This window comes from Hypanus sabinus, chromosome 4, assembly GCF_030144855.1.
Source record: "Hypanus sabinus isolate sHypSab1 chromosome 4, sHypSab1.hap1, whole genome shotgun sequence".
Classification (NCBI taxonomy): domain Eukaryota; kingdom Metazoa; phylum Chordata; class Chondrichthyes; order Myliobatiformes; family Dasyatidae; genus Hypanus; species Hypanus sabinus.
In genome coordinates, this window is record NC_082709.1 from 61,643,394 (window position 1) to 61,665,690 (window position 22,297).

Below are 22,297 nucleotides of genomic sequence, written 5' to 3' on the forward strand. Positions count from 1 at the left end.
TATTTTAATTGCCTATTATTTTACATATATTCATATGTTTTCATTGTTCAGTGAAATAGTCCTTTTATTTTTCAGGTTGACAGCTGGCTGACGTTATTTTTGGTTTGCTGCTGGCGGCAAATTTAAGTTTGGCGTTTTTCATAAATACAAGAAGGACTCAAATAGATGTTGAGTATTTTACTTAAAAGTAACCTTCAACCCAACGTCTTTTTTTCGGAGTTCAAAATGTTTTTGTTGCATGCAGAAATGTAATTTCGTTTTCTCTGCAGGACTTCATCAATTTCATAAATGCAACACATTATAGTTTGTTTATACATAGCATAAAGGCAAAACAAAACGTTGTATGCAGTGTTATTTCATTTTAAATGTCAAACGGGTTTTGTGGCTCCCAGTGTTTTCTTTTCTGTGGGAAACGGGTCCAAGTGGCTCTTTCAGTGGTAAAAGTTGCTGACCCCTGGTTTAGGTGAATGAAAGGTGCACCCAACATAATGTCAGTTGGCATATAGACAAAGAAAATACTTGGCTGCATTGAATATTAGGATATAAGGTTTGTTGATTTTGGCCATTACAATACATGGGCTAACAGATGCTAGACACCACTGTTGCGGGGGAGAAACACAGACTACTATTGCTTATTAAGTTTCTTGAGTAATTGTTACAGCAATATTTATGAATGCCTGAGAGTTCTGCTTAGTGTCACTGCAAAGGGGCCTGTGACACAACTAAAGAATTGCATAAACATATTGTTTTATTATTTTCCACAAATAAACTTGAAATTGCTATTGTATTTTGTGTATACTGTTAATGATTTCATAACTAGCTCAATTAGTGTACTTTTGTTTCATTTTGCCTTGCATGTTTAACTACCTGTAGGAAGTGAGCTTTTGTATCATTATCATAACTTTCTCACAGCCGAGCTACAGTCTTTTGAGATAAGTCACTAATTTTGATGGCCCAGAGGAAAAACTGGATGAGGCTATTCAATTTGATTCTCATTGCAATCAACAAAGAATTACTTTTTTTGACTCGTTCTGAAATTGCAGTTTAAGACCACTATTCAACTAGTCCTATTTATTAACAAAGTTATACTCAGGAGTTTTTTTTTGTTTATTAAAGTGTGTTCTGCTTCAGACCTGAGCGTTGATATCAATTTCCCTTTAACTCTTTTCCCTTTACTTCTCCCAGGTTTCTTTCCTTTACATTTTTGTATTCTAGGCTTAATGCATTAGCATCCAGTATTGTCTGTTCTCTCAGCCTTGAATCTTGTAAATAATCATACTATTTTCCTCCATACATGTCTGTGCAATCTCTGGAAAAACTTGGGAGAAAGTTTGATTCCTTCCCCTGTGCAGTGGTCCAGTTTCTCCAATTTAAAAAAAACTTTAAAAAAAAGTTAAAACAACTTCCTGAATCTTGAAATGTGGTTGAATAGAAATTAGCTGGTCATGGTGTAGAAAGTAACCTATTGGTATTGGGTAGGAGATTGCCTAGTTAACAGTGTAGCAAACATGAAATGTAAAAGTGGTGTGCCACTAGGATTCTGAAGATACCTCAACATTGTATAATTTTTACAGCTGAGTGTTATATGCAAATATAGACAAAGATCTGGCAAATAGAATTTTTATGCCAACCACATTTCAGTCCATTGAGTCTGGGTGTAATAAGCTTATATGGCTGCATGAATATTGTGAAAGAAATGACTGCAGGAGTGGAGGCTGAAGGAAAGGTCTCTGAGATCACAGCTCAGACTTAATTGTTTGTTAGTTGTGTGTTTTTAGCTTTGTACAGATGGTTTTGGGAATGGCCGGGGTGGTTTAGGGATCAGAATAGACTTAAGGATCAGGAATTTGGGTAAATTAGAGGTCAGGCTGGAGTTTAAGCTTCTGCTCCACGTTTCAAGGCCACTGTTGTCCATCCCTGGTTGGATGTCAGGCCAGCAGACCAGCATCAATTAGTGCTGCCCTTAACCTCAGGACCCCCCCCCCCCCCCCCCAAAACTGGGTCTGCAGGTTCCAGAATCAGAGTTCTGTGTGGGCAGGAGGAACATGTATATGAATTGATGCAGGACATAGTGTTTGTTGATTGAAGAGTCCAGGGTTGATACAGAAGATCGAAGCTTGAAGGTCATTCCGAAGTCCAGGCCTGATGTCTACAAGACCATTGGGGTAGTTGAAGACTCAGTGTCTGTGAGCTCATCCACTGTAAGCCAAAGGTGGCTTGTCCTGCAGTTGGAGGACTGTGTATGTGGGTGAGAGGAAGGAGCAAGGCTTGTTTTGCAACTTGCTGTATTCTGTTTTCTGCCAAACATTATGAGCATGCTATGTTGGCGTTCAAATTTGTGGTGATAATTGCAGGCTGCACCAGCACATCTTTCAGTGTGTTGGTTGTTATGGCAAATATAGCCTTTCACTGTTGACTTCAATATGCATGTGATTAATCTGAACTTTGAATGGAATCAAATGTTCATGGTGAAGAGACGACTGCTATTGCTAGATGCTAGTAACCATTAAAATGATGAAAATAGGGAGGCTAGTATGAAGTCACCCCTCATTCTCCTGCACTCTGAGGAATAAAGATTGTGGCCATTGTCACTCTAATTCAAACCCTCTGGTTCAGACAGCATTTTAGTAAATCCTTTTAAATCTTTTCTGCACCCTCTCCAAATTGACAATGTCTTTCCTATAATAAGATGACTTAAATTGCAAAATACTACAAGTGCAGCCTCACTAATGATTAGATCAACTGCAACATAATATCCCTCCTCCTAAACTCAATGTCCTGACTGATTAAGGCAGCATGCTAAGCTCCTTCTTCACCACCTTGTCCTCTTGCACGGTTATTTTCAGCCAATTAAGCACTTGTTGTGGGTCGCTTTGTTCCACAACACTCATTGGTGCCCTGCCATTTACTGCATAAGCCATATCCTGGTTTGTCTGTCCATAAGTGCATCGCCTATCATCTATCTGAATTGAAATCCAATTATCATTCTTCAGCACACCTCCCTAACTGATCAAAATCTTCTTGCATTTCATTGTGTTCCCTATCAACACAACTCCCTAATTTAGTATCACCAATAAACTAGCACTCCTTTAGGCATATGCCAAATGCTGGAGAATCAACCTTCAAACATCATCCTCTGCTTCCTGTTATTGAGCTAATTTTTAATGTACCTTGCTAACTCCCCTGATGCCTATGTGACCAAGTCTTCCAGGTATAGCCTTCTGTGATAATTTGTCAGACGTGACCTCCCATACACAGAATGATGCTGACAATTCCTGATCAGCCTCGACTGTACATGTGAATGTAGATCTTGTCCCTCTGAATGCTCTCTATTAGCTTCAACTGAGGCCCATCTCATAAGCCTGTAGTTCCATGGCTACCTCTCTTGGACATGAGCCACCCTCTAATCTTGAGGGACTTAATGAGTGGCTGAGGACATATCAACTATTTCTACAATAGTGCCTGCAATTTCTTACCTGGCCTCCTGTAACCTTCAGAGGCGCACTTTGTTAGGCACAGTGGATTTGCCCATTTTAATACACTTCAAGCCTGCAAACACCACAATCTTTGTGATAAGCATATAATCCAAAACCTCACTACTTATTGCTCTCATTTAGTATTCATGAAAGAGAAATCTACTCAAAAAAACCCCAGACATCTCCTGCAGATTTTTACTGTTGGTATAACCAAAGAAATTCTTCGGATTATCTTTAACCCTGCCTGCCAAGTCCATGTCATAACCTTTTTTTGCCCTCCTAATTACTCTTGTAAGCCTGCTCTTAAATGTTTTATTTTTGTCAAGAGATTCATTTGTATTCAACTCCCTAAATGCATTGTATGCTCTTCTTTTTCCTTACCTCTATTTCTTGTCAGCCAGTGTTCCCTGAACTTTGATATGTCTACCCTTCAACCTAACAGGAACATGCTGCCCTTGGACTCTTGATGTAATATTTTAAAGACTCCCACTTGCCAACTGTTCCTTTGCCTTTAAAGTCACCCACCCGATCCCAGCTAGATTCTGCCTCATGCTCTCGAAGTTGGCCCTGCTCCAGTTCGGAACCTTAACCTGTGGCCCTGTTTTATCTTTTTCCATAGCCATTTAAAAATTAATAGAATGGTGAACACTGACTCAAAGTGCTCCCCAATTGTCCTATTTACTTTCCTGCCTCATTTCCTAAGAGGAGGTGCATTTTTGCTCCTTCCCGAGGTTCCTTTATGTATCGCATGAGGAAACTGCCCAGGATACATCGCACAAATTCTGCCCTTGCGCTTCGGGTGATAATTCAAAAACTGAAATCTCCCCCTGGTACCACCTTTTTATTTGAGAAATCTTGTCCTTGAGTTATGCTAGTTATTGTGAAGTTTACACTGTAGCCTTACCATCTTATGTCCAAGTTCTATCCAAATAGCCTCATTAGATGATGACTCAAGAATATTTTCTCTTAGCTCTGCTTTTAGGTTCTCCTTTGTCAAAAAGGCAGCACTCTTGGCTGTAGCACTGTCATGCCTAAAGCATTAGTATTCTGGAATAGTTTGCTGCCAGTCTTGCCTTCTTCCTGCAATGTTTCTGTTGTGGCCCTAATATCCTAGTGTCATGAGGCAATCTATGCCCTCAGTTTACCTTATCTGTAAAACTGTGCATATAGCAGTTCTAATAATTAACTAACCACTTTGATGGTTTTGGATGTTTTAGAGAGCCACTGCAGAAAGTAAAGAGCTATGGAAGGCAAAAGAACTGCTGGAGGAAATGAAGTGGTCGTGCAGTATCTATAGAGCGAAATGAACAGCTGATGTTTTGAATCAAGAGCAGGGTTAGGTTGGCTAGTTCATTCCTGATCACCAGGAAGGGAAGAGGGCCATTGGAGAGTTGTTGCTTCCCAAACTAGTTTGTTTTTGTCAGCAAGTTTAATGACAAGGTTTATGCTGAACTTGAGAGAAAAGATCCTGTGTTTAGAGGTAAATGGCCATGAGGGAATGAATGAATTAGCAAAATTGAGACAATGGAATGATCTGGAAATGCTCAGATTCCAGGAGGAGGGAATACAATTGGTGCAGGAATTCTGAAAATATAGTCCATTGTGATTGAAGTAACAAGACTCTTAGCAAAAGAATTGAGCAAGTGATAAAAGTTAGTAATTATTGCATGCCAAACTTGTTGAATTCAATTTCCTGTGATATGCATGCAGTGTGAGGTGTTTTCATTTCAGGTTTGAAGAAAAGGTGTAAATGCAGCAAAGAGGGAAGTGACTCTGTTATCTAAAAATTGCTAACGTTTGTGATCCAATGTTTGTTTATTGTGTGACCTGTGCCAGTGTAATACTGCATTTTTATTGCTCAGTCGGGTATTTATTATGCTCCAGGATCTGACTTCCCTCTTAAAATTCTTTGGTTTGTTCTTGCATTTTTCATTGCACGTACTCAGGAAATCTCCTTGCACTATATCTTGTGCATATATTGTGACACTCCAGTCATGTGTCAAAAATACCTGGAAAATACTTGTTATAATCTAATATTTTTACTTCATCTGTTGGCTTTGGGAATTGTTGAGTGTGATGAAAGTTTCACAATTGGCCATCAAAAGTTTTTTGCTTTTCAATTTTTACAAATTAGTATAATTTTTTTGTAGATATTAAAATTATTCTTAAGACATCAACTGTTAGTGTGAATTTAAATAGTATATGCTTTTAGTTAATATCTAAAGAATAATTGCAAGAAAATCTGCAGATTTTGGAAGTCTAAAGCATTATGGTCTCGGCCTAAAATGTTGACTGTTTACTCTTTTCCACAGATCCTGCTTGACCTCCAGCATTTTCTGTGTTGCCAAAGAACAATGGTTGTACTCATAAGGTTTTGAATTTAAAACCAAGGCATTGTTCAGTAATTTTGTACAAGTGTCATCATGATGTGTGTAAATAGAAGCTGAAAATTACAGACCTTTTTTGAATATTTTAGAACTTGAATTTGTGCAGCATATACTCAACGTTGCTTATAAACTGCAACAACCTAGCTACCATCAATTTATAATATTCTGCCCGTGGAGTTTGAAATTCTGGCATCTGTTTACCTCTCAAAAGAATGTATCTTTAATTTGCAGTTTACTTGTTTCTGTAATCCGATCAGTTAACCATCTTGGGAGTTTCAGGTGCAAATTCCATGGTATGTTCAATTCAGGTCTGTGTCTGTACCCATGGAGCAGAATGTGTTCCCAAGATAAAGTTTATTATTCATGGGATATTTGAATGGAATATGTGATGTATTTAATTAAAAATACAACATTTTTTGGGACTGGGCTTAAAAAATGCAAGGATGATGTTTTGTTTCCCGTTTGGGATGTCTATAATCAAAGATCATAATTTCAGTTAGAAAGTTATATATAGTAAAATAAGGTATATAGGACTATGGTGTTTTGCCCAGTACTATAACTTGTTAGGCTTTGTCCTCACAACATGATTTACAGAATGAACTTGTAATGGTGACTTTCGATAAATTGTGCAAATTAACACTAGGTAAAAGGAGACAGATGTTAAGGAAGAACCATTGGACATGATTAAACTTTGTTTTTGGGACAATTGTTGCTTAGCTTTGTCGATGTTTCACCTTTTCAGGCATTGCTGATATGTGGAGCTTTCATTACAGTTAGTGGGGAAAAGTTAGCTTGTGGGTGAAAATTAATAGATTGGAAAATGTTAAATAATTAGATCAGTATATTTTGATCTTTCTTTAGTTTTCAAATTGGGAATGGATAAACTGGTTTATCTTCTGTGTGTGTGTAATATATTGTGTGCTAATAAAATCCAGTTGAAAGCTTTAGTTGCACACAATGAACTACTGAAGTATGGGAACAAACTTAATTCTTTTGAATTTGCTTTTGTAATGTTTTCTGTCAAAATAATTTGGGGAAAAAATACTGGCAATTCCCCTCATGCTATAATGTAGCTCCTTGAGCAGGTTTGTACTGTCTGTCATTTGTAGTTCTCAGTCTTGCACTGTGATTTACTTCTGTTCAAATAGTTTAATTCTGGTTGTCATAGGAGCTTAACAAAGCTAGGAAGAATTATCCCACCGATCTTAGTATTTTCTCCTAAGATAGAATTTGTTTAAAAGGCTTGGGTAATCTTAAGATTTCTCTATTCCGTTGGTAATATTCATCGCATTTGTCGCCTTTGTCTTCATAACCAATGAGTTATTCTGGATTTTGCTGTCGTATTACTGCTAAAATATTCATTTTTTTTAAATAAATGCAAGTTCTAGTTTACTTGGCAATGCTATGGAGGTTTAGAGAGGTGTCTAAGTTACTTTGTGCTTCATGGATTGAACTTGAAGTTTACTAGAAAAACACATGAACACTGCATCAAGAATTACTTATGATGTATTGGGATTTTATGCTGCTTTTTTAAAATTCTCATCTAATTCAATCGGGGCTGCTAGAATCTTCATTTGTGTAAAATGGAACCTGTGAAAATTCCATGCTTTTGGTTGTCTCTCCGTACAAGATTTTTAAAATATTGTTTCTTGACAACTTTTTAAGATTCAAATTCCTATTTTCATTCTGCCAGTGCCTCCACATATAAAGAAATAATTTTTTATATGGCAGGTTAATTTTCAAATTACTGAAAATTAATTTAAAAGGAAGGTTAGTAAATTGTAGGCTATCTTGAATTTCTTTCATCGTGAATGCAGCCCCAAGTTTGTCTTCCAAGCAACAACAGACGCAAACACCACATTTTTTGTACACCAAAAATACAACAGAATCATCTTTGTGATGATAAGCAGGTAGACAGTTAGTTTACCATTGGAGGAAATTTCTTGGTGTTCTTTCATTGGTAATTCCTGCAGTGCAACTTTTGAAAATGTCTTCATAACAGACACACACATACAATTTACAATGACCAATTTGCCTACTAACTAGTCATCCAGAGGAAACCTACACAGTCATAGGGGAATGTACGAACTCATCATAAATGGGTTGGGATTGAACTCTGGAATACCCTGAACTTCAATAGTATTGCACTAACTGCTAGGCTTCCGGGTACAAGGTGTAACAGTAAAGAGTATTACTTCTGAATCATTTCACAGCTTTGGTCCCTTGGCAAATGAAGTACTGTTAGCAAGGTTTATGCATGACCTGGTGGACTGAGGGCAAATCCACCAGCAACAACCTCGTAGACCAGGGGTGGCCAACCTTTTACATTCCATGCGTCAATTTTTTCATGCATAAGTTCAGATGCGCCATACAACTCTTGTACCTCCATTCAGTTCTTGTAAGAATATGTTAATATAGATGTATTTAGCATTCTTACTTGATACATTGACTTAATATAAAAACAAGATATAACAAATATATTTGTCTTTTGATTTCTTCCTTTTTCTTAATCACATATTCTTTCCATAACTCAGACCCAAGCACTAGCTTCAGTTTTTTTTTCTGTTTCAGTCTGATGTTGTGTTTATAGTGTCTATTAAGATCATGTCTTCTGTTATGTGAGAAAGTGTTTTCACAAACAATGCACAATGGTTTTTCTGACGGACTCGCTATAAATAAGAACTAACTTTCCCACTGTTCATTGAATTCACGCTTACTATCACTTTCTGCTTTTCTCTTACTCATTTTCTTTTGCACTGTGATGGGTAACTGAATGTAAAAACAAGGATTAATTTTCGAAAAAGTACAAGTGCAAATGTTCACAAAGGACGAACAAAGCACAACTCCATAGCGCACGAGTGTCAAATGTAAAGTGACTGGCAAAAGCCTGCGATGCACCGCTGGTGCAGACGCCTGGCGCCTCAGGATCAAATGTGTATTGAACAGTGTTGAAACGACTGCAGAACCAAAGTCGTTCTTTCCTAGTTTGACTCCTTGAACATTCTTAAAAATTGAAAACTGATTAATGTGAAAGAAGATAACCTGTGCCAAAAGATGTGCACGAAATAATAAAATAATTAAGTTTTAGATTTATTCTCAATAAACCCCATTTCTAGCTGTAAGCTACATGAATTCCTGTCATATTTTTTTCTACAAATCAGTTTTTGGTTAATACTTTTTGCATGGGCAGGCTTACTTTTTTATTATTGTCACTGGGGTGCAATACGCCACTTTTAGCTCTTGTGCAGTAGGTTGGCCATCCCTGCTGTAGACCATCCCGTTAAATCAGAAGACAGCTTCTGTACAGCATTTTAATAAAGTTTAGGTTGAGCATGTCAAATGTGGTTTGGAATTAACATGCTTTGAGACTGGATGAGTGAAAGCAACAGTCTTAACATCAGCATCAAGACGCACAAGGAATTTCCAACAATTGCCTTTCGCAATGGAAGCAACTTACATCATTGGGATTGGTGAGTTCATAAGTACTGGCTGGGGAATTGGCATCCATTTTTCTACAGTTATATTAAAAGCAAGAGGATAGTGAGGGATAAAATTGGCCCCTTAGAGAATCAGAGTGGTCAGCTATGCGTGGAACCGAAGGAGATGGGAGAGATTTTGAATGATTTCTTCTCTTCGGTATTCACTAAGGAGAAGGATATTGAATTGTCTAAGGTGTGGGAAACAAGTAAGGAAGTTATGGAACCTATGACAATTAAAGAGGTGGAGGTACTGGCGCTTTTAAGAAATTTAAAAGTGGATAAATCTCCGGGTCCTGACAGGATATTCCCCAGGACCTTGAGGGAAGTTTGTGTAGAAATAGCAGGAGCTCTGACGGAGATCTTTAATATGTCATTAGAAACGGGGATTGTGCCGGAGGATTGGCGTATTGCTCATGTGGTTCCATTGTTTAAAAAGGGTTCTAGAAGGAAGCCTAGCAATTATAGACCTATCAGTTTGACATCAGTGGTGGGTAAATTAATGGAAAGTATTCTTAGAGATAGTATTTATAATTATCTGGATAGACGGGATCTGATTAGAAGTAGCCAGCATGGATTTGTGCGTGGAAGGTCATGTTTGACAAACCTTATTGAATTTTTTGAAGAAGTTACGAGGAATGTTGACGAGGGTAAGGCAGTGGATGTAGTCTATATGGACTTCAGCAAAGCCTTTGACAAAGTTCCACATGGAAGGTTAGTTAAGAAGGTTCAGTCGTTAGGTATTAATGCTGGAGTAATAAAATGGATTCAACAGTGGCTAGATGGGAGATGCCAGTAGTGGTGGATAATTGTTTATCGGGATGGAGGCCGGTGACTAGCGGGGTGCCTCAGGGATCTGTTTTGGGCCCAATGTTGTTTGTAATATACATAAATGATCTGGATGATGGGGTGGTAAATTGGATTAGTAAGTATGCCGATGATACTAAGGTAGGAGGTGTTGTGGATAATGAGGTGGATTTTCAAAGCTTGCAGGGAGATTTATGCCGGTTAGAAGAATGGGCTGAATGTTGGCAGATGGAGTTTAATGCTGAGAAGTGTGAGGTTCTACATTTTGGCAGGAATAATCCAAATAGAACATACAGAGTAAATGAGGAATGCAGAGGAACAGAGAGATCTATGAATAACTGTGCATAGTTCCCTGAAAGTGGAGTCTCATGTAGATAGGGTGGTGAAGAGGGCTTTTGGAACGCTGGCCTTTATAAATCAAAGCATTGAGTACAGAAGTTGGGATGTAATGCTAAAGTTGTACAAGGCATTGGTAAGGCCAAATTTGGAATATTGTGTGCAGTTCTGGTCACCGAATTATAGGAAAGATATCAATAAATTAGAGAGTGCAGAGACGATTTACTAGGATGTTACCTGAGTTTCAGCAATTAAGTTACAGAGAAAGGTTGAACAAGTTAGGTCTCTATTCATTGGAGCGTAGAAGGTTGAGGGGGGATTTGATCGAGGTATTTAAAATTTTGAGAGGGATAGATAGAGTTGACGTGAACAGGCTGTTTCCATTGAGAGTAGGGGAGATTCAAACTAGAGGACATGATTTGAGAGTTAGGGGGCAGAAGTTTAAGGGAAACAAGAGGGGGTATTTCTTTACTCAAAGAGTGATAGCTGTGTGGAATGAGCTTCCTGTAGAAGTAGTAGAGGCCAGTTCAGTTGTGTCATTTAAGGTAAAATTGGATAGGTATATGGACAGGAAAGGAGTGGAGGGTTATGGGCTGAGTGCGGGTAGGTGGGATTAGGTTAGGTTAAGGGTTCGGCACGGACTAGGAGGGCCAAGATGGCCTGTTTCCGTGCTGTGATTGTTATATGGTTATATGGTTATAAACCAATGGTAACACGAAGTAATTATCAATACACTATAGGGGCAAAATAGTAACAACATAATTTTCTCATCCTGAAATATATGAACTACAGGGTTTATTCTAGCCAGCCAGTTTCATTTTCATCCTCCTCTCTCCCCCGCCCCCCCCCCCCCCCCGCCACTTCAGTTATTTACAATTTACAGCTTTTGGCCAAATAAAAATCAATTCCTACATGAAACTTATCTCTAGTTGAACCCTCCTGATGAAGGGTTTCGGCTCAAAACGTCATCACCACCTCCTCCCATAGATGCTGTCTGGCCTGCTGAGTTCTACCAGTATTTTTTGTTTTTATTTATTTCCAGCATCTGCAGATTCACCTGTGTTGCCTTCTAGTTGAAGATTATCTTGTTATATTTGATGCCAGTACTTTGGTGTTCTATTCTGTCACTAAGGCCATTTGCGTACACTTTTTGAACATCAACTAAGTCTGCTTTGCTTGAGCTCAGCAAGTGGTGAATCTACAAAGCCTTCATTCGATGGCCTTATTACTGCTGAATTATTCACATGCTCCTGAGAACTTACTAGGTACTTCTTTGCACGTTTTATAGGTTTATTGAGATGTGGCATGGAATCGGCCATGCTGAGCAGCAGCCTCTGATTTTAGCACTAGCCATATTAAAGGACAATTTATGATGACCAATTAACTTACCAACTAGTATGTCTTTAGACTATGGGAGGAAACTCACGCAGTCACGCGGAGAACATTCAAACTCCGTACAGCAGTGTGAATGGAACCCGGGTCATCTGTACTGTGCTAACCTCTACACTACTATGCCACCTGTTTTTTTTAAACTCTTTCTTCCCCCCCCAGCTCCCATTACTGCTCTCTGTTGACTTGCTTTGGCTTCCTCTAAACCAGTCTCCCAGTTTAAACATTCTTATCTTTTTATAATCTCTGACCTCAGTTTTGCCTATCCAAAATCTACAACTAATGGATATTATGAACCGCTCTTTTGATTATTCATTAAATTCATAAATTTAATCGCTGCATCAATATTCAGCTCCTAAGTCCCTAAGCTCTAAAGTTCTTGAATCGCCTCATGTCCTTTTTGTTTTGCTTTCCTTTTTGGTTGATCTGCTTGAGTATTGGCTGGCAAATTTTGATCAAAAACTTGAATAACTTGGGATTGTTTTATGGTATACATTCAGAATGGTTTATTGGTCTGCTGTTCAGTTTGTAAAAAGGGATGTTTTGATTCCCTCTAGTGGTTACTTGGGCTAATTTATGTGAATTGCCAATGCATATAGTTTTGGTATGTATGGGAATCTCATTTAAATATTATTTCAAATGTTTAGTAGGTTTATAAAAGAATTGTCTTGTCAAAGAGAAGTCACAGATGAAGTTTAATTATCAGGTGGAAGTATACAGTAAATGATAGAATCCTTAAGAGTATTGATATACAAGAGGATGTTGGCAGTTCAACTCCAGGAGGGTGCAACTTCAAGGTTTGGGGGGGTGGGGGGAGGGAGTTTAAAGGAGCTATGTGAGGAAAGTTTTGTTAACAAAGTGCTAAGAGCCTGGAATGCACTGAATCCTGTATGGATTTCAGTCAAGTAAGATTAACTATATATTTCTCATGATTTCTGGAATTAAGTGGTGGAAACAACAGCAATATTTGAGAGACATTTAGATAGACATGGGAACAGGCAGAAAATTGAGGGATGCAGACCATGTGCAGACAGGTGTAGTTTAAATTGGCATCGTGGTTGGCACAGATTTACAATTGCAAGAAAGTGCTTGTGAGCGCTTTGCAATTACCTGGCTTTCCGCATTAATTGCTCAAAATGTGTTCTGATCTTTGTTAAATTAGTTATAGATTGACACAATCTAGCTAAATTAATAACACAAACAATTGTACTTTTCATGTCTTAATTGAACACATTGTTTAATCATTCTATCTTTTATAAACCTACTAAATATTTGAAATTATTTTTAAATGAGATTCCCATACATACCAATACTATATGCATTGGCAATTCACATAAATTAGCCCAAGTTACCACTAGAGGGACACAGTCCAGGCTGGGTGTGGGGGAAATGAATCTTTGTAATTAACTGCTCCTTTAGCAGCAATAACCTCCACCAAAGGTTTCCTGTAGATGCTGACCAGAGTTGACCTTTAACTTTGTAAATTCCTGATGTCTGTCTTGATATATCTTTTAATGACAAAAAGGACAATCCTCAATTGTCGAATGTTATTTTTATAAAAGGCTTTTACATTAGAAATTCTTTTTGGCTTTGTTCCCAGTATCTAGTCTAGAGTGATTCATGCAGTACTTTGCCTGTAGATCACAAGTTTTAAAAATGCAAGTTCAAAAATAAACTCATTCTTGTTAATGGGAACAGAGATAACTGAAAATTCAGATTTCTACTCCTTCCCCTGTCTTTGCTGAAGAATTTTGATGGGTTAACTTTTATTCAAACCTTCTAGGCAGTATTGTGCATTTGCCATTTGGATGTGTAATACTGCTATTCTGATATATAGAACTATACTAAACCAACAAACTTGAAAATAAATAAATCATTTTACACACACACACACACACAAATTTTTATATATATTATAAAAATCAATCAATCATTGGATCTACCAATTAATGACAACATTTTGTCACATATGTGAAATACCAATTCATGAAGTGAACATTATCATAACACAATTGTTGTTTACCATGAATTCTCATTATTCTTGAAATGAATGTAGAGCAGTGTCTGAGAGTGGAATTTTCATTTTGGAGAAGTAAGTAATTGGAAGTTCCCCTCAACATATTTTGAATTTTTTTCATCAGATTTGCATGTTTTATCAGAAATTTGGTTGTAATTATAAAAACAATCAGGCAGAAGGATTACTCAGTAGTGTTCTTGAACATTATACAGGATTCAGTATTTTAGCATAACAGTCCTGTATTCTTGCAGTATCCTTTACTCATGTCCAAGCCACGACCTTCATTTCTTATCTAGTTTGGAAATGATTCATTTCTCTTTCCCTTTTAAAAAAAAAAATGTAATTTCCATTCTTTAGCTTTGTTGAAACTTGACCTTAAAATTTGCCTTTTTGCAATCGCTGAATTTTCACCAGATTTAAGTTATTGTGGGTAAAAATCTGGTTTGTGCAGTGGCAGTCATCATTTCTACTTTATTATTAATAACTTCCACCCTCCAGAACAATCTTCTAACTCCATGTTCAAGCAACAACTGTCATTTCCATATTTTTGTCGTCTAAATTATTTGCAAATGAAGCACATTCTCTTGTCAGTAGAAGTTCCAGCTTTCTACTGAAATGTGTTGATTCATGTTCAATTTATGTATAACAAGGCTGACAGGTTTTGTAAAAGAAAGTTAAATTTCATATATTTCCCATGGTTAATCCCAAGGTTGTACTTAGTGGCTTAAATGTGTGCCAATATTGATTAAAAGAAGTACACATATTTCTAATTAAATAAGGCCTGATGATTTTAGTGGGTTTAAGGAAAGTTTAGTCTAAGATTGGCAAGTAAAGCCTTAGTGAAACAACTAGTGCTCTTTGAAGTGGAAATATATAGGCTGGGTATAGTATCATATATATTGACAGTTTTTCAGATGGCAAAGAACATGGAGAATGTGAAGAAACATGAAAGTTAAATTGAGACCAAAGTGCATGTAGGCAAAGTGGTTGACTTAGAATAAAATAGACGAAGAGTAAATACGAGACTCAAATGATAGCTGAAGAAGATGGTTGGGCCACTCAGAAACCTAGAAAATGATCAGCGTTTAGGTGGAACACAACCTAGAATTCCTAGACTTTGTAAATCACATTCAAAGGAATGTAACAGGCATTAGAGTTGAAAATAAGTAAGAAAATTATTTTGAAGGGCTATAGGAACAACATGTTGGAAGTTGACTTAAAGGCAGGTTGAAATTAATGATTTTTTTTCTGACTAGGAGATAGCCAACACTGATACAATAAAATACAATGCTGGCAAATAACATTAAAATCTTCCTGCATTTTTCTATCTTTGGAGACCAGTGTATATGTACGAGTTTTAGAAAGTCAGTCAAACTGGCACAGCAGCAGGCCCATCAGTCTGTCCTGTCCATGCTGACCAGACAATAAGCATGTTATCATGATTAAGCTATTATTAGATAAAATGAAAACAAATCATGAAATTGATATTGCAACTGTTTTTTAATTTGCTTACTGATATAATTTTACACATTAACAAAACATTCTGAGGGTGCTTGGAAATTTGAAGTCTAAGATGGCTCTTGTAAGTATCCATCATCCATTTTTTTTCCTACATTGTATTTCCCTACATTTTATTGCTGTTGAGATGGTGTGCTGCTATTTTCATTACTCTGAAACGGGACAAAAAAAGAGCTACATTTTTGACTTGAGACTTTACTTAACAGTTGTTAAGAGAATAGAAATTTGTTACCTAATTTTTGTTTTGTTGTAAATTTGCAGTACTTTTGGAAAATCTCAAGTTAGGCTTTAATGAGCTGTAGTAAAAGCTTTGAAATGAAGCTATTGTGCTAACTTTCATAGAAGATTGCGCCTTCATTTGAATGTGTTTTGCTTCTACAGGTAAAAACTAATCTGTTTTAGTCATAAATGTGGATAACTGCCACAAGCCTGTTTGCTTTTTTTTAAGCCTTAAGTAAATCTATAACCCAGTGTACAGCCAGTTATTAGTTCATACCGCAGGAGGTGGAAGAACTTGAGGCCAGGTGCCAGGCAGATAACTTCCTTTTCAGCAAGACAAAGGAGATAGACTTCAGGAGAACTCGAATCACTCATCTTTACAGCAGTGGAAAATGCAAGCATTTTCAAACTTGTGGGACTGCACATCATGCACAACCTCTCATGTTTCCAGAACACATCCTATACAGTCAAGTAAACTTATCAACACCTCTACTGTCAGAGAATGTGTGTTTGTGTGTATGTGTAATCTATGTATTTAAGCTGTCTTAAGTATTTATTATTTTTTTATTATTGTGTTCTTTATCTTTTAGGTTTTTAGTGCTGCATCAGATCTGCAGTAACAGTTTCATTCCCCTTTACATGTGTATACAGGAAATGATAGTAAAGAATCTTGAATTTAAAAATGTTTTTCCCCCTTTTTCCTCCCTCCCAAGGTATAGTCAATTCTTCAATGCTGTCAGAAATAGTTGACCACAACCTCAGTAAAGTTAAGGTAAGAATCAGTGAGAATCAAACATGCACCTATGTTTACACCTTATCGCAAAAAAGCAACATACCTGCTAGATGTGGACTGCAAGTTTAAAATGATGCACTTAAGTGTGCTGACTTGATTAGGTGGAGATGGGACAAGAAAATGTTGCTGAAAGTAAATTGTAAGGAAGCTACCTGATATTTTAATAGGACCTAAAATAATGATCCATTTTTTTGAGACCAGATATGTCTAGTTGTAACATGATAAAGCTTCGACCATTCACAAATGTTTATTATTGGATCAATGAATGGTGGTTAAATCACAAGATGGGGATTATGTTGTTGCGGTCTTTTGCAGACACCAATACAACTTGACTGTTTTTTAGTCACATCTGTTCAAGTCAAGTTGTTTCTAATTTCACCCAGTCCCTCACCCTCCATGCAGTCATTGCTTTAGATATTTTCAGGCAATGGATTTCACATTTTCCAATCTGATACCTAAAAAGAATTTTGTTCTGATCTAAGCAGCATTACTTGTTCACTACACATGGAATTGAGTAAGATTTTTTAACTACAAATAGAACGTGGCCTAGTATACATTTATTGGACACTGCAATACATAAACAAGTGAGCAACAAATTGTCTATTTCACCCTGCAGTAAGAATTTTTTGATGGGGAGGTTGAGAGAAGGAAGAAATGAAGAGCAAAGTTAATTTGTCTCTTTCTGTCTTGAGATCAGCCATGTGTAATTACATTGTCATGAGCTCTTGGTTTGTGTAATATTTCTTGGATGGAATATTATTTAAGTCTGGACCTGGTTCTTTAAAGTTATAACCACGGGTGGTGGTGGAGGTGGGGGTAAGCTCCCACTAACTCCCAATTGCGTGGATCTCAAGTAGCCTCTGACAACAAAGTCGAACTTCTGGCCTGTACATATGGTAAAACTACTAAGCCCAGCGGAACTGTTTCTACTGAACTGTAAAAGGGCAAAACCAGATTACTGGCACCATAAAACAGGTCGCTTTGGGCAGATGGGGCTCATCCACCATGGTTGGCAGTTCATCTTGGAAATTAGAGCTCTGAAATTAAACCTTCACTGACTTGCAGCTATACTCCCGAGGCCTTCTCCATAGGGAGTAAACAGAGGAACAATCTGGAACAGGAGTCCCTAAGGCAGTCCTATGTTGAGTTCAACAATGGCATCTCCTGTAATGTGCTGGTGCCAAACTATATCAGTCTCTGCATTCCTTCGGATTCATCACCTGCATGGAGAGGTGGAGCCTGCTACATGGGCAGCAGTTTGCTCTCCATATTGTACTACCCTGGCTTGTGTATCACATAGACATCTGGGATGCAACATCTGTGGTTGGCCCAGGCCTCCAAATAAGTCTGGACCTGTAGGGGAAGTACTAAATTGGGAGAGGACAAATTATGATGTTATTAGACAGGAGCTATGGGGAATTAATTGGGAGTAGCTGTTATTAGGCTAGTAGTGGTAGTGTGATGACTCAAGTTGAGTATGATCTCTTAAGGGGTTGTCAAGTACACATATGACATGGAAGTTGTCTGAAGACCATTACACCAGAGGTCGGGTTCCAGTAAGGGTGAAGGATGAGGATGGCAGGTTAGGGTGATGAAAGGTTATGAATTTAGTCAGATGGAAAAAGAAAGCATATGTGATGTTAATGAAGTTGAAATCAGTCAGGGCTTTTAAGGAATATAAAAATAGCAGGAATGAGTTCAAGCAGAAGGTTAGGAAGACCAAAAGGGGCCATGAAATGTCCTTGGCAATTAGCATTAAAGAGTTCCAATGTGTTACATTAAAAGCAAGAAAATAACTAGGGAGAGAGTAGGAAAACAGAAATACGCCTTGAGTTGGAGGATGTGGTCATGGTATTAAGAGGTCTGTATTGTCATAGTTAGTATGCTTTATACTTTATAATGGGGTATCTCGTAGAAGCATTCCAAATGTTAAAAGGCCTGAACAGATTAGATATGGCAAAGTTATTTCCCATGGTAGGGGAGTCTAGGACAAGAGGGCATGACTTCAGGATTGAAGGGCGTCCTTTTTGAACAGAGGTGCGGAGAAATTACTTTAGTCAGAGGGTGGCAAATCTGTGGAATTTGTTGCCCCAAGTGGCTGTGGAGGCCAAGTCAATGGGCGCATTCAAGGCAAAGATAGTTTCTTGATTAGCCAGGGTATCAAGAAGGCAGGGTATAGGGAGATGACTGGAAGAATTGAATCAGTCCATGTTTGAGTGATGGAGTAGATGCGATGTGCTGAATGGCTTACTTTTGCTGCTATATCTTATGATCTTATGGTCTTATAATCAGATGCAAGGTGGCAATGTTGCAGTTCAAGGTTGAGGAAGTAACCCATGCAGCAGATTTCTGGTTGAGACCGTGCATTTGCTTGCTTAAAAATTCTTGTTTTGAGAACAAACAACTAGAAAAGCTGAGGCTGATATTTCTCAAGATACTTAGACAAAGAATTTTAATTTCTTTATACAGCACTTTACTCACTGTTGTGTCCTAAAGTACGGTGCTGCTAAATAAGTATGTTTGAAGTATAGTCACTGTTGTAATGCACATGAAGTGAGTTTAAGGTGAAAAAAATCTACTGTACTTTTGGATTGTGATCTCCATTTCGCATCCTTAAAATCTATCTTCATTCAATAATTAAATATTATACATGAAGGCAATCTCGTAACATTTGCATGCTCAAAATAAGATAAAAAGCTGCATTTTTATTAGCTTTATGTCATTAACTTTCAGTGTTATTTGTGAGAGTGATGGTGGGACACTCAGATGGTATGTACCTTCCTAGGTGCCAGGGTCGAGATGACTCCGATTGGGTCCACAGGGGACTTCCAGTATGGCACAGATACAGCCAGCAGCATAATCAGTAAGGGCTCCCAGATGGTTTTAATTTCCCCCTAAATAAGAAATAGTTATTTAAATAGAAAAATGGGTCTTGTAGCATGAAAAGGGGGAAACAAAAGAAAGAGCAGGAAAACTGCAACAAAACCCAAAGACAAGTAATAAAGTACCAACTGACAGTGATGGCACTGAAAACGACGCTAGCATCCAAGCTGAACACGAGGATATATAGGCTGTTCATGCTAACATCGTGGTCGAAATACAGATGCTTCATTCGGACATGAAAGAAGAACTGAGTGATACCTTGGGTTTTCTAAAGGAGGAACTGGTGGATTTCTGAGAAGAAATTAACCAGAAGCTGAATGCTGTTGTTGGTGATTTAAAAGAAATAACAAGCAGAGTTGAGGATATGGAGGAATGGAATGCTGAAGCCAGGGAGGTTCTTTCCCACACACTGGAACTTCAGGAGATCATTCAAATTCGACTAACGGACCTAGAGGCGTGTTCATGCAGGAATAACATGTATCCATGGAATTTCCGAGGGGGCGGAAGGAGACAACATACAGGAAATTCTGGAAAATTTTATTAAAACAGAGTTGTCCCTTCCCGATGCTGCCTTCGGCATACATGCTGCCATCAATCTCTTGGATCCAAACCACCACAAGGCTCCATCCCAAGGTCCGTGGTCATCTACTTTCTGGAGTATAAAATTAAAGAGTTGGTGCTTCGCTCTGCTTGAAAAAAACGAGAGATTTATTACAAAGGGAAAAGAGTATTTTTTGATCAAAACTGTCTGACCAAAATACTTATGAAAAGAAAAGCTTACTCCACCATCAGAAAGACACTTAAAAGGGGCTCCGGTTCCAGACTCGACCCGGCCAAACTTGAGAGTGTTTTTTGACACTGGACAAGTCATCTACAATAATGCATCGGAGGCGATGGAAGACCTGAATAACGGGATTTTTCACAGACTGTCCCGGAATCGTGGCCCCCGCAGAAGGCACAGCTATGGTGAAACTGAGACGACTTTCTTCGGAGACAGCTGGTACAAAATCCCGTTGGGACTGAGAAACACATTTGAAACACATCCAGGATAAGCTAAAGGAATTTCAACTCAACAAAGATACTGCATGAGAGCTCTCAAAAGTATAGTGGTAAAATATCTTTCAGCCAGTTCGGTAAAATCACATGTATCCTAACACCAAACTATAACTGACTTTGTAGTGAGAACTTAAAAATAGACCATAAACAATTTTTCCTCTGTAAGTTCATATTACTTTAACTGACCGCAAACCTGGGAGCTGATATTTGATTTTTTTTTTGTGCACTGTCCTGATTTCAATTATTCAGAGGCTTCAACCTGCATTAGGAGGGGCCTCTTCAGATTTAAGGGCTCTTCCCCCCCCCCCCCCAACATAGAAGTTTAGTTTAAACTTTGAAGATGGAAGTCACAGATGTTATATTTGTTGTTTATGTGTTAAATGTTAGTTGTTGCTCAGACAGAAGTTCATTTGTTTAGGTCATCTAGGGATAATGAACTATTTATATAAACCCTTTTTTATTGGTGTGGAATGCCATATCAAGAATACAGAGTAATCACCCTTAATATGAATGGGTTACAGAACCTAATCAAAAGGAGTAATGCTATAGCTAAAATGAAGAGAGAAAAGCAAGGTATAATTTTTTGGCAAGAAGCTCGCCTTTCATAGATTGTTGCGCAAAATGAAATTTAAAAATTGTTATTACTCTTCTGAGAGGGGAAACAGCGGGAGTTGCAATATTAATCTCAAAGTAAATTTCCAGTTTTCCTTGCAGATTACAGACAAAGAAGGGCGTTATTTACTGGTGAAGGGTTTTATGCATCATAAAGAAATTACATTACTGAATATTTACAGACCACCAGGAAATGATAAACAGCTGATTAAGAAGGTTTTTAATATGATATCTATGGAAACATCTAGTGTGGGAAACTGGAATATTCAATTACATCCTTCCCTGGACTCCTCAAATAGAACAAAAAAGATAAACCTGGAAACGTTACATGTCAAGAAACTGCTCAAAGAAATAGGCATGATAGATATATGGAGAGAGTTACACCCACTTGATAAATGGTTCACCTTTTTTTCTCACCCCCACTCCATGTACTCGAGAATAGATTTTTTTTATGTTTAATTCAGAGAGACAGGATTATAAAATGTGATATGGGGTAAGAGACATCTCTGACCATGCAGGGGTTTACTTAACATTACATTTAGACAACAAACCTGAAGATACCTTGTGGAGACTTAATACCAGTCTTTTGAATGATACCCTATGTTTAAAATACCTAAAGAAAGAATTTGAAGATTATATGATATTTAATGGAACAGTGTTCCCCAGCACTCTGGGATGCTGCAAAAGTTGTTATTAGGGGTAAACTCATAAAGTAGCCAGCTCAGAAGAAAAAGGAAAAAGAGAAACAAATCAAGGATCTTGTTGAAAAATTACAATTTTTGGAGAGTAAGCATATGGAGTACAATGACAGTAATGTTTTTACTCAAATTTTGGATACAAAGTGAACTCTAAATAATACTTATGAAAGTGAAGTTGAGAAGAAAGCTAAGTTTGTTAAACAAAATTTCTATGAGAATAGTCCCAAATCTAAGAAATTACTTGCATGGAGAGTATGTAAACAACAGGCTGAGAGATCTATACATAGGGTGAAAGACATCCAGACTAATAAGATGCTTCACAAATTGGAAGACATTCAAAAAATCTTTCGAAACGTACTACACAATGTTATATGCTCAACCCAAAGCAGCAGAGTTAGCAGACATATCTAATTTCTTAACATCCTTAGATGTACCATCTGTAGGAACAGAGCAAAGTAATCTAACAACTCAGGAGATAACAAAAGAAGAAATAGGTAAGGCTATATCAGCATTAAAAACAAATAAAGTCTCAGGTGCTGATGGCTGTCCAGCGGAATGGTACAAAACTTTCAGAGAGATAATAATACCAATACTTAAGAAATGTTTTAATTATGTTCTCAGGGGAGGGGA

The 22,297-nt window shown here is 37.6% G+C and overlaps 1 protein-coding gene across 25 annotated transcripts in view; it reads left to right on the top strand.

Moving 5' to 3' along the window:
• LOC132392819 (poly(rC)-binding protein 3) overlaps positions 1-22,297 on the top strand; it is a 104,805-nt gene that overhangs the window by 7,114 nt on the left and 75,394 nt on the right. Inside the window, exon 2 of one of the 25 annotated variants that reach the window (XM_059967235.1) lies at positions 76-167. The exons of 23 other annotated variants lie outside the window; for them this stretch is intronic. The gene's annotated coding sequence lies outside the window, so the exon portion shown is untranslated. Of the gene's footprint in view, positions 1-75; positions 168-16,338; positions 16,398-22,297 lie in introns of all 25 variants that reach the window. One more of the 25 variants, XM_059967236.1, reaches the window with a different exon arrangement.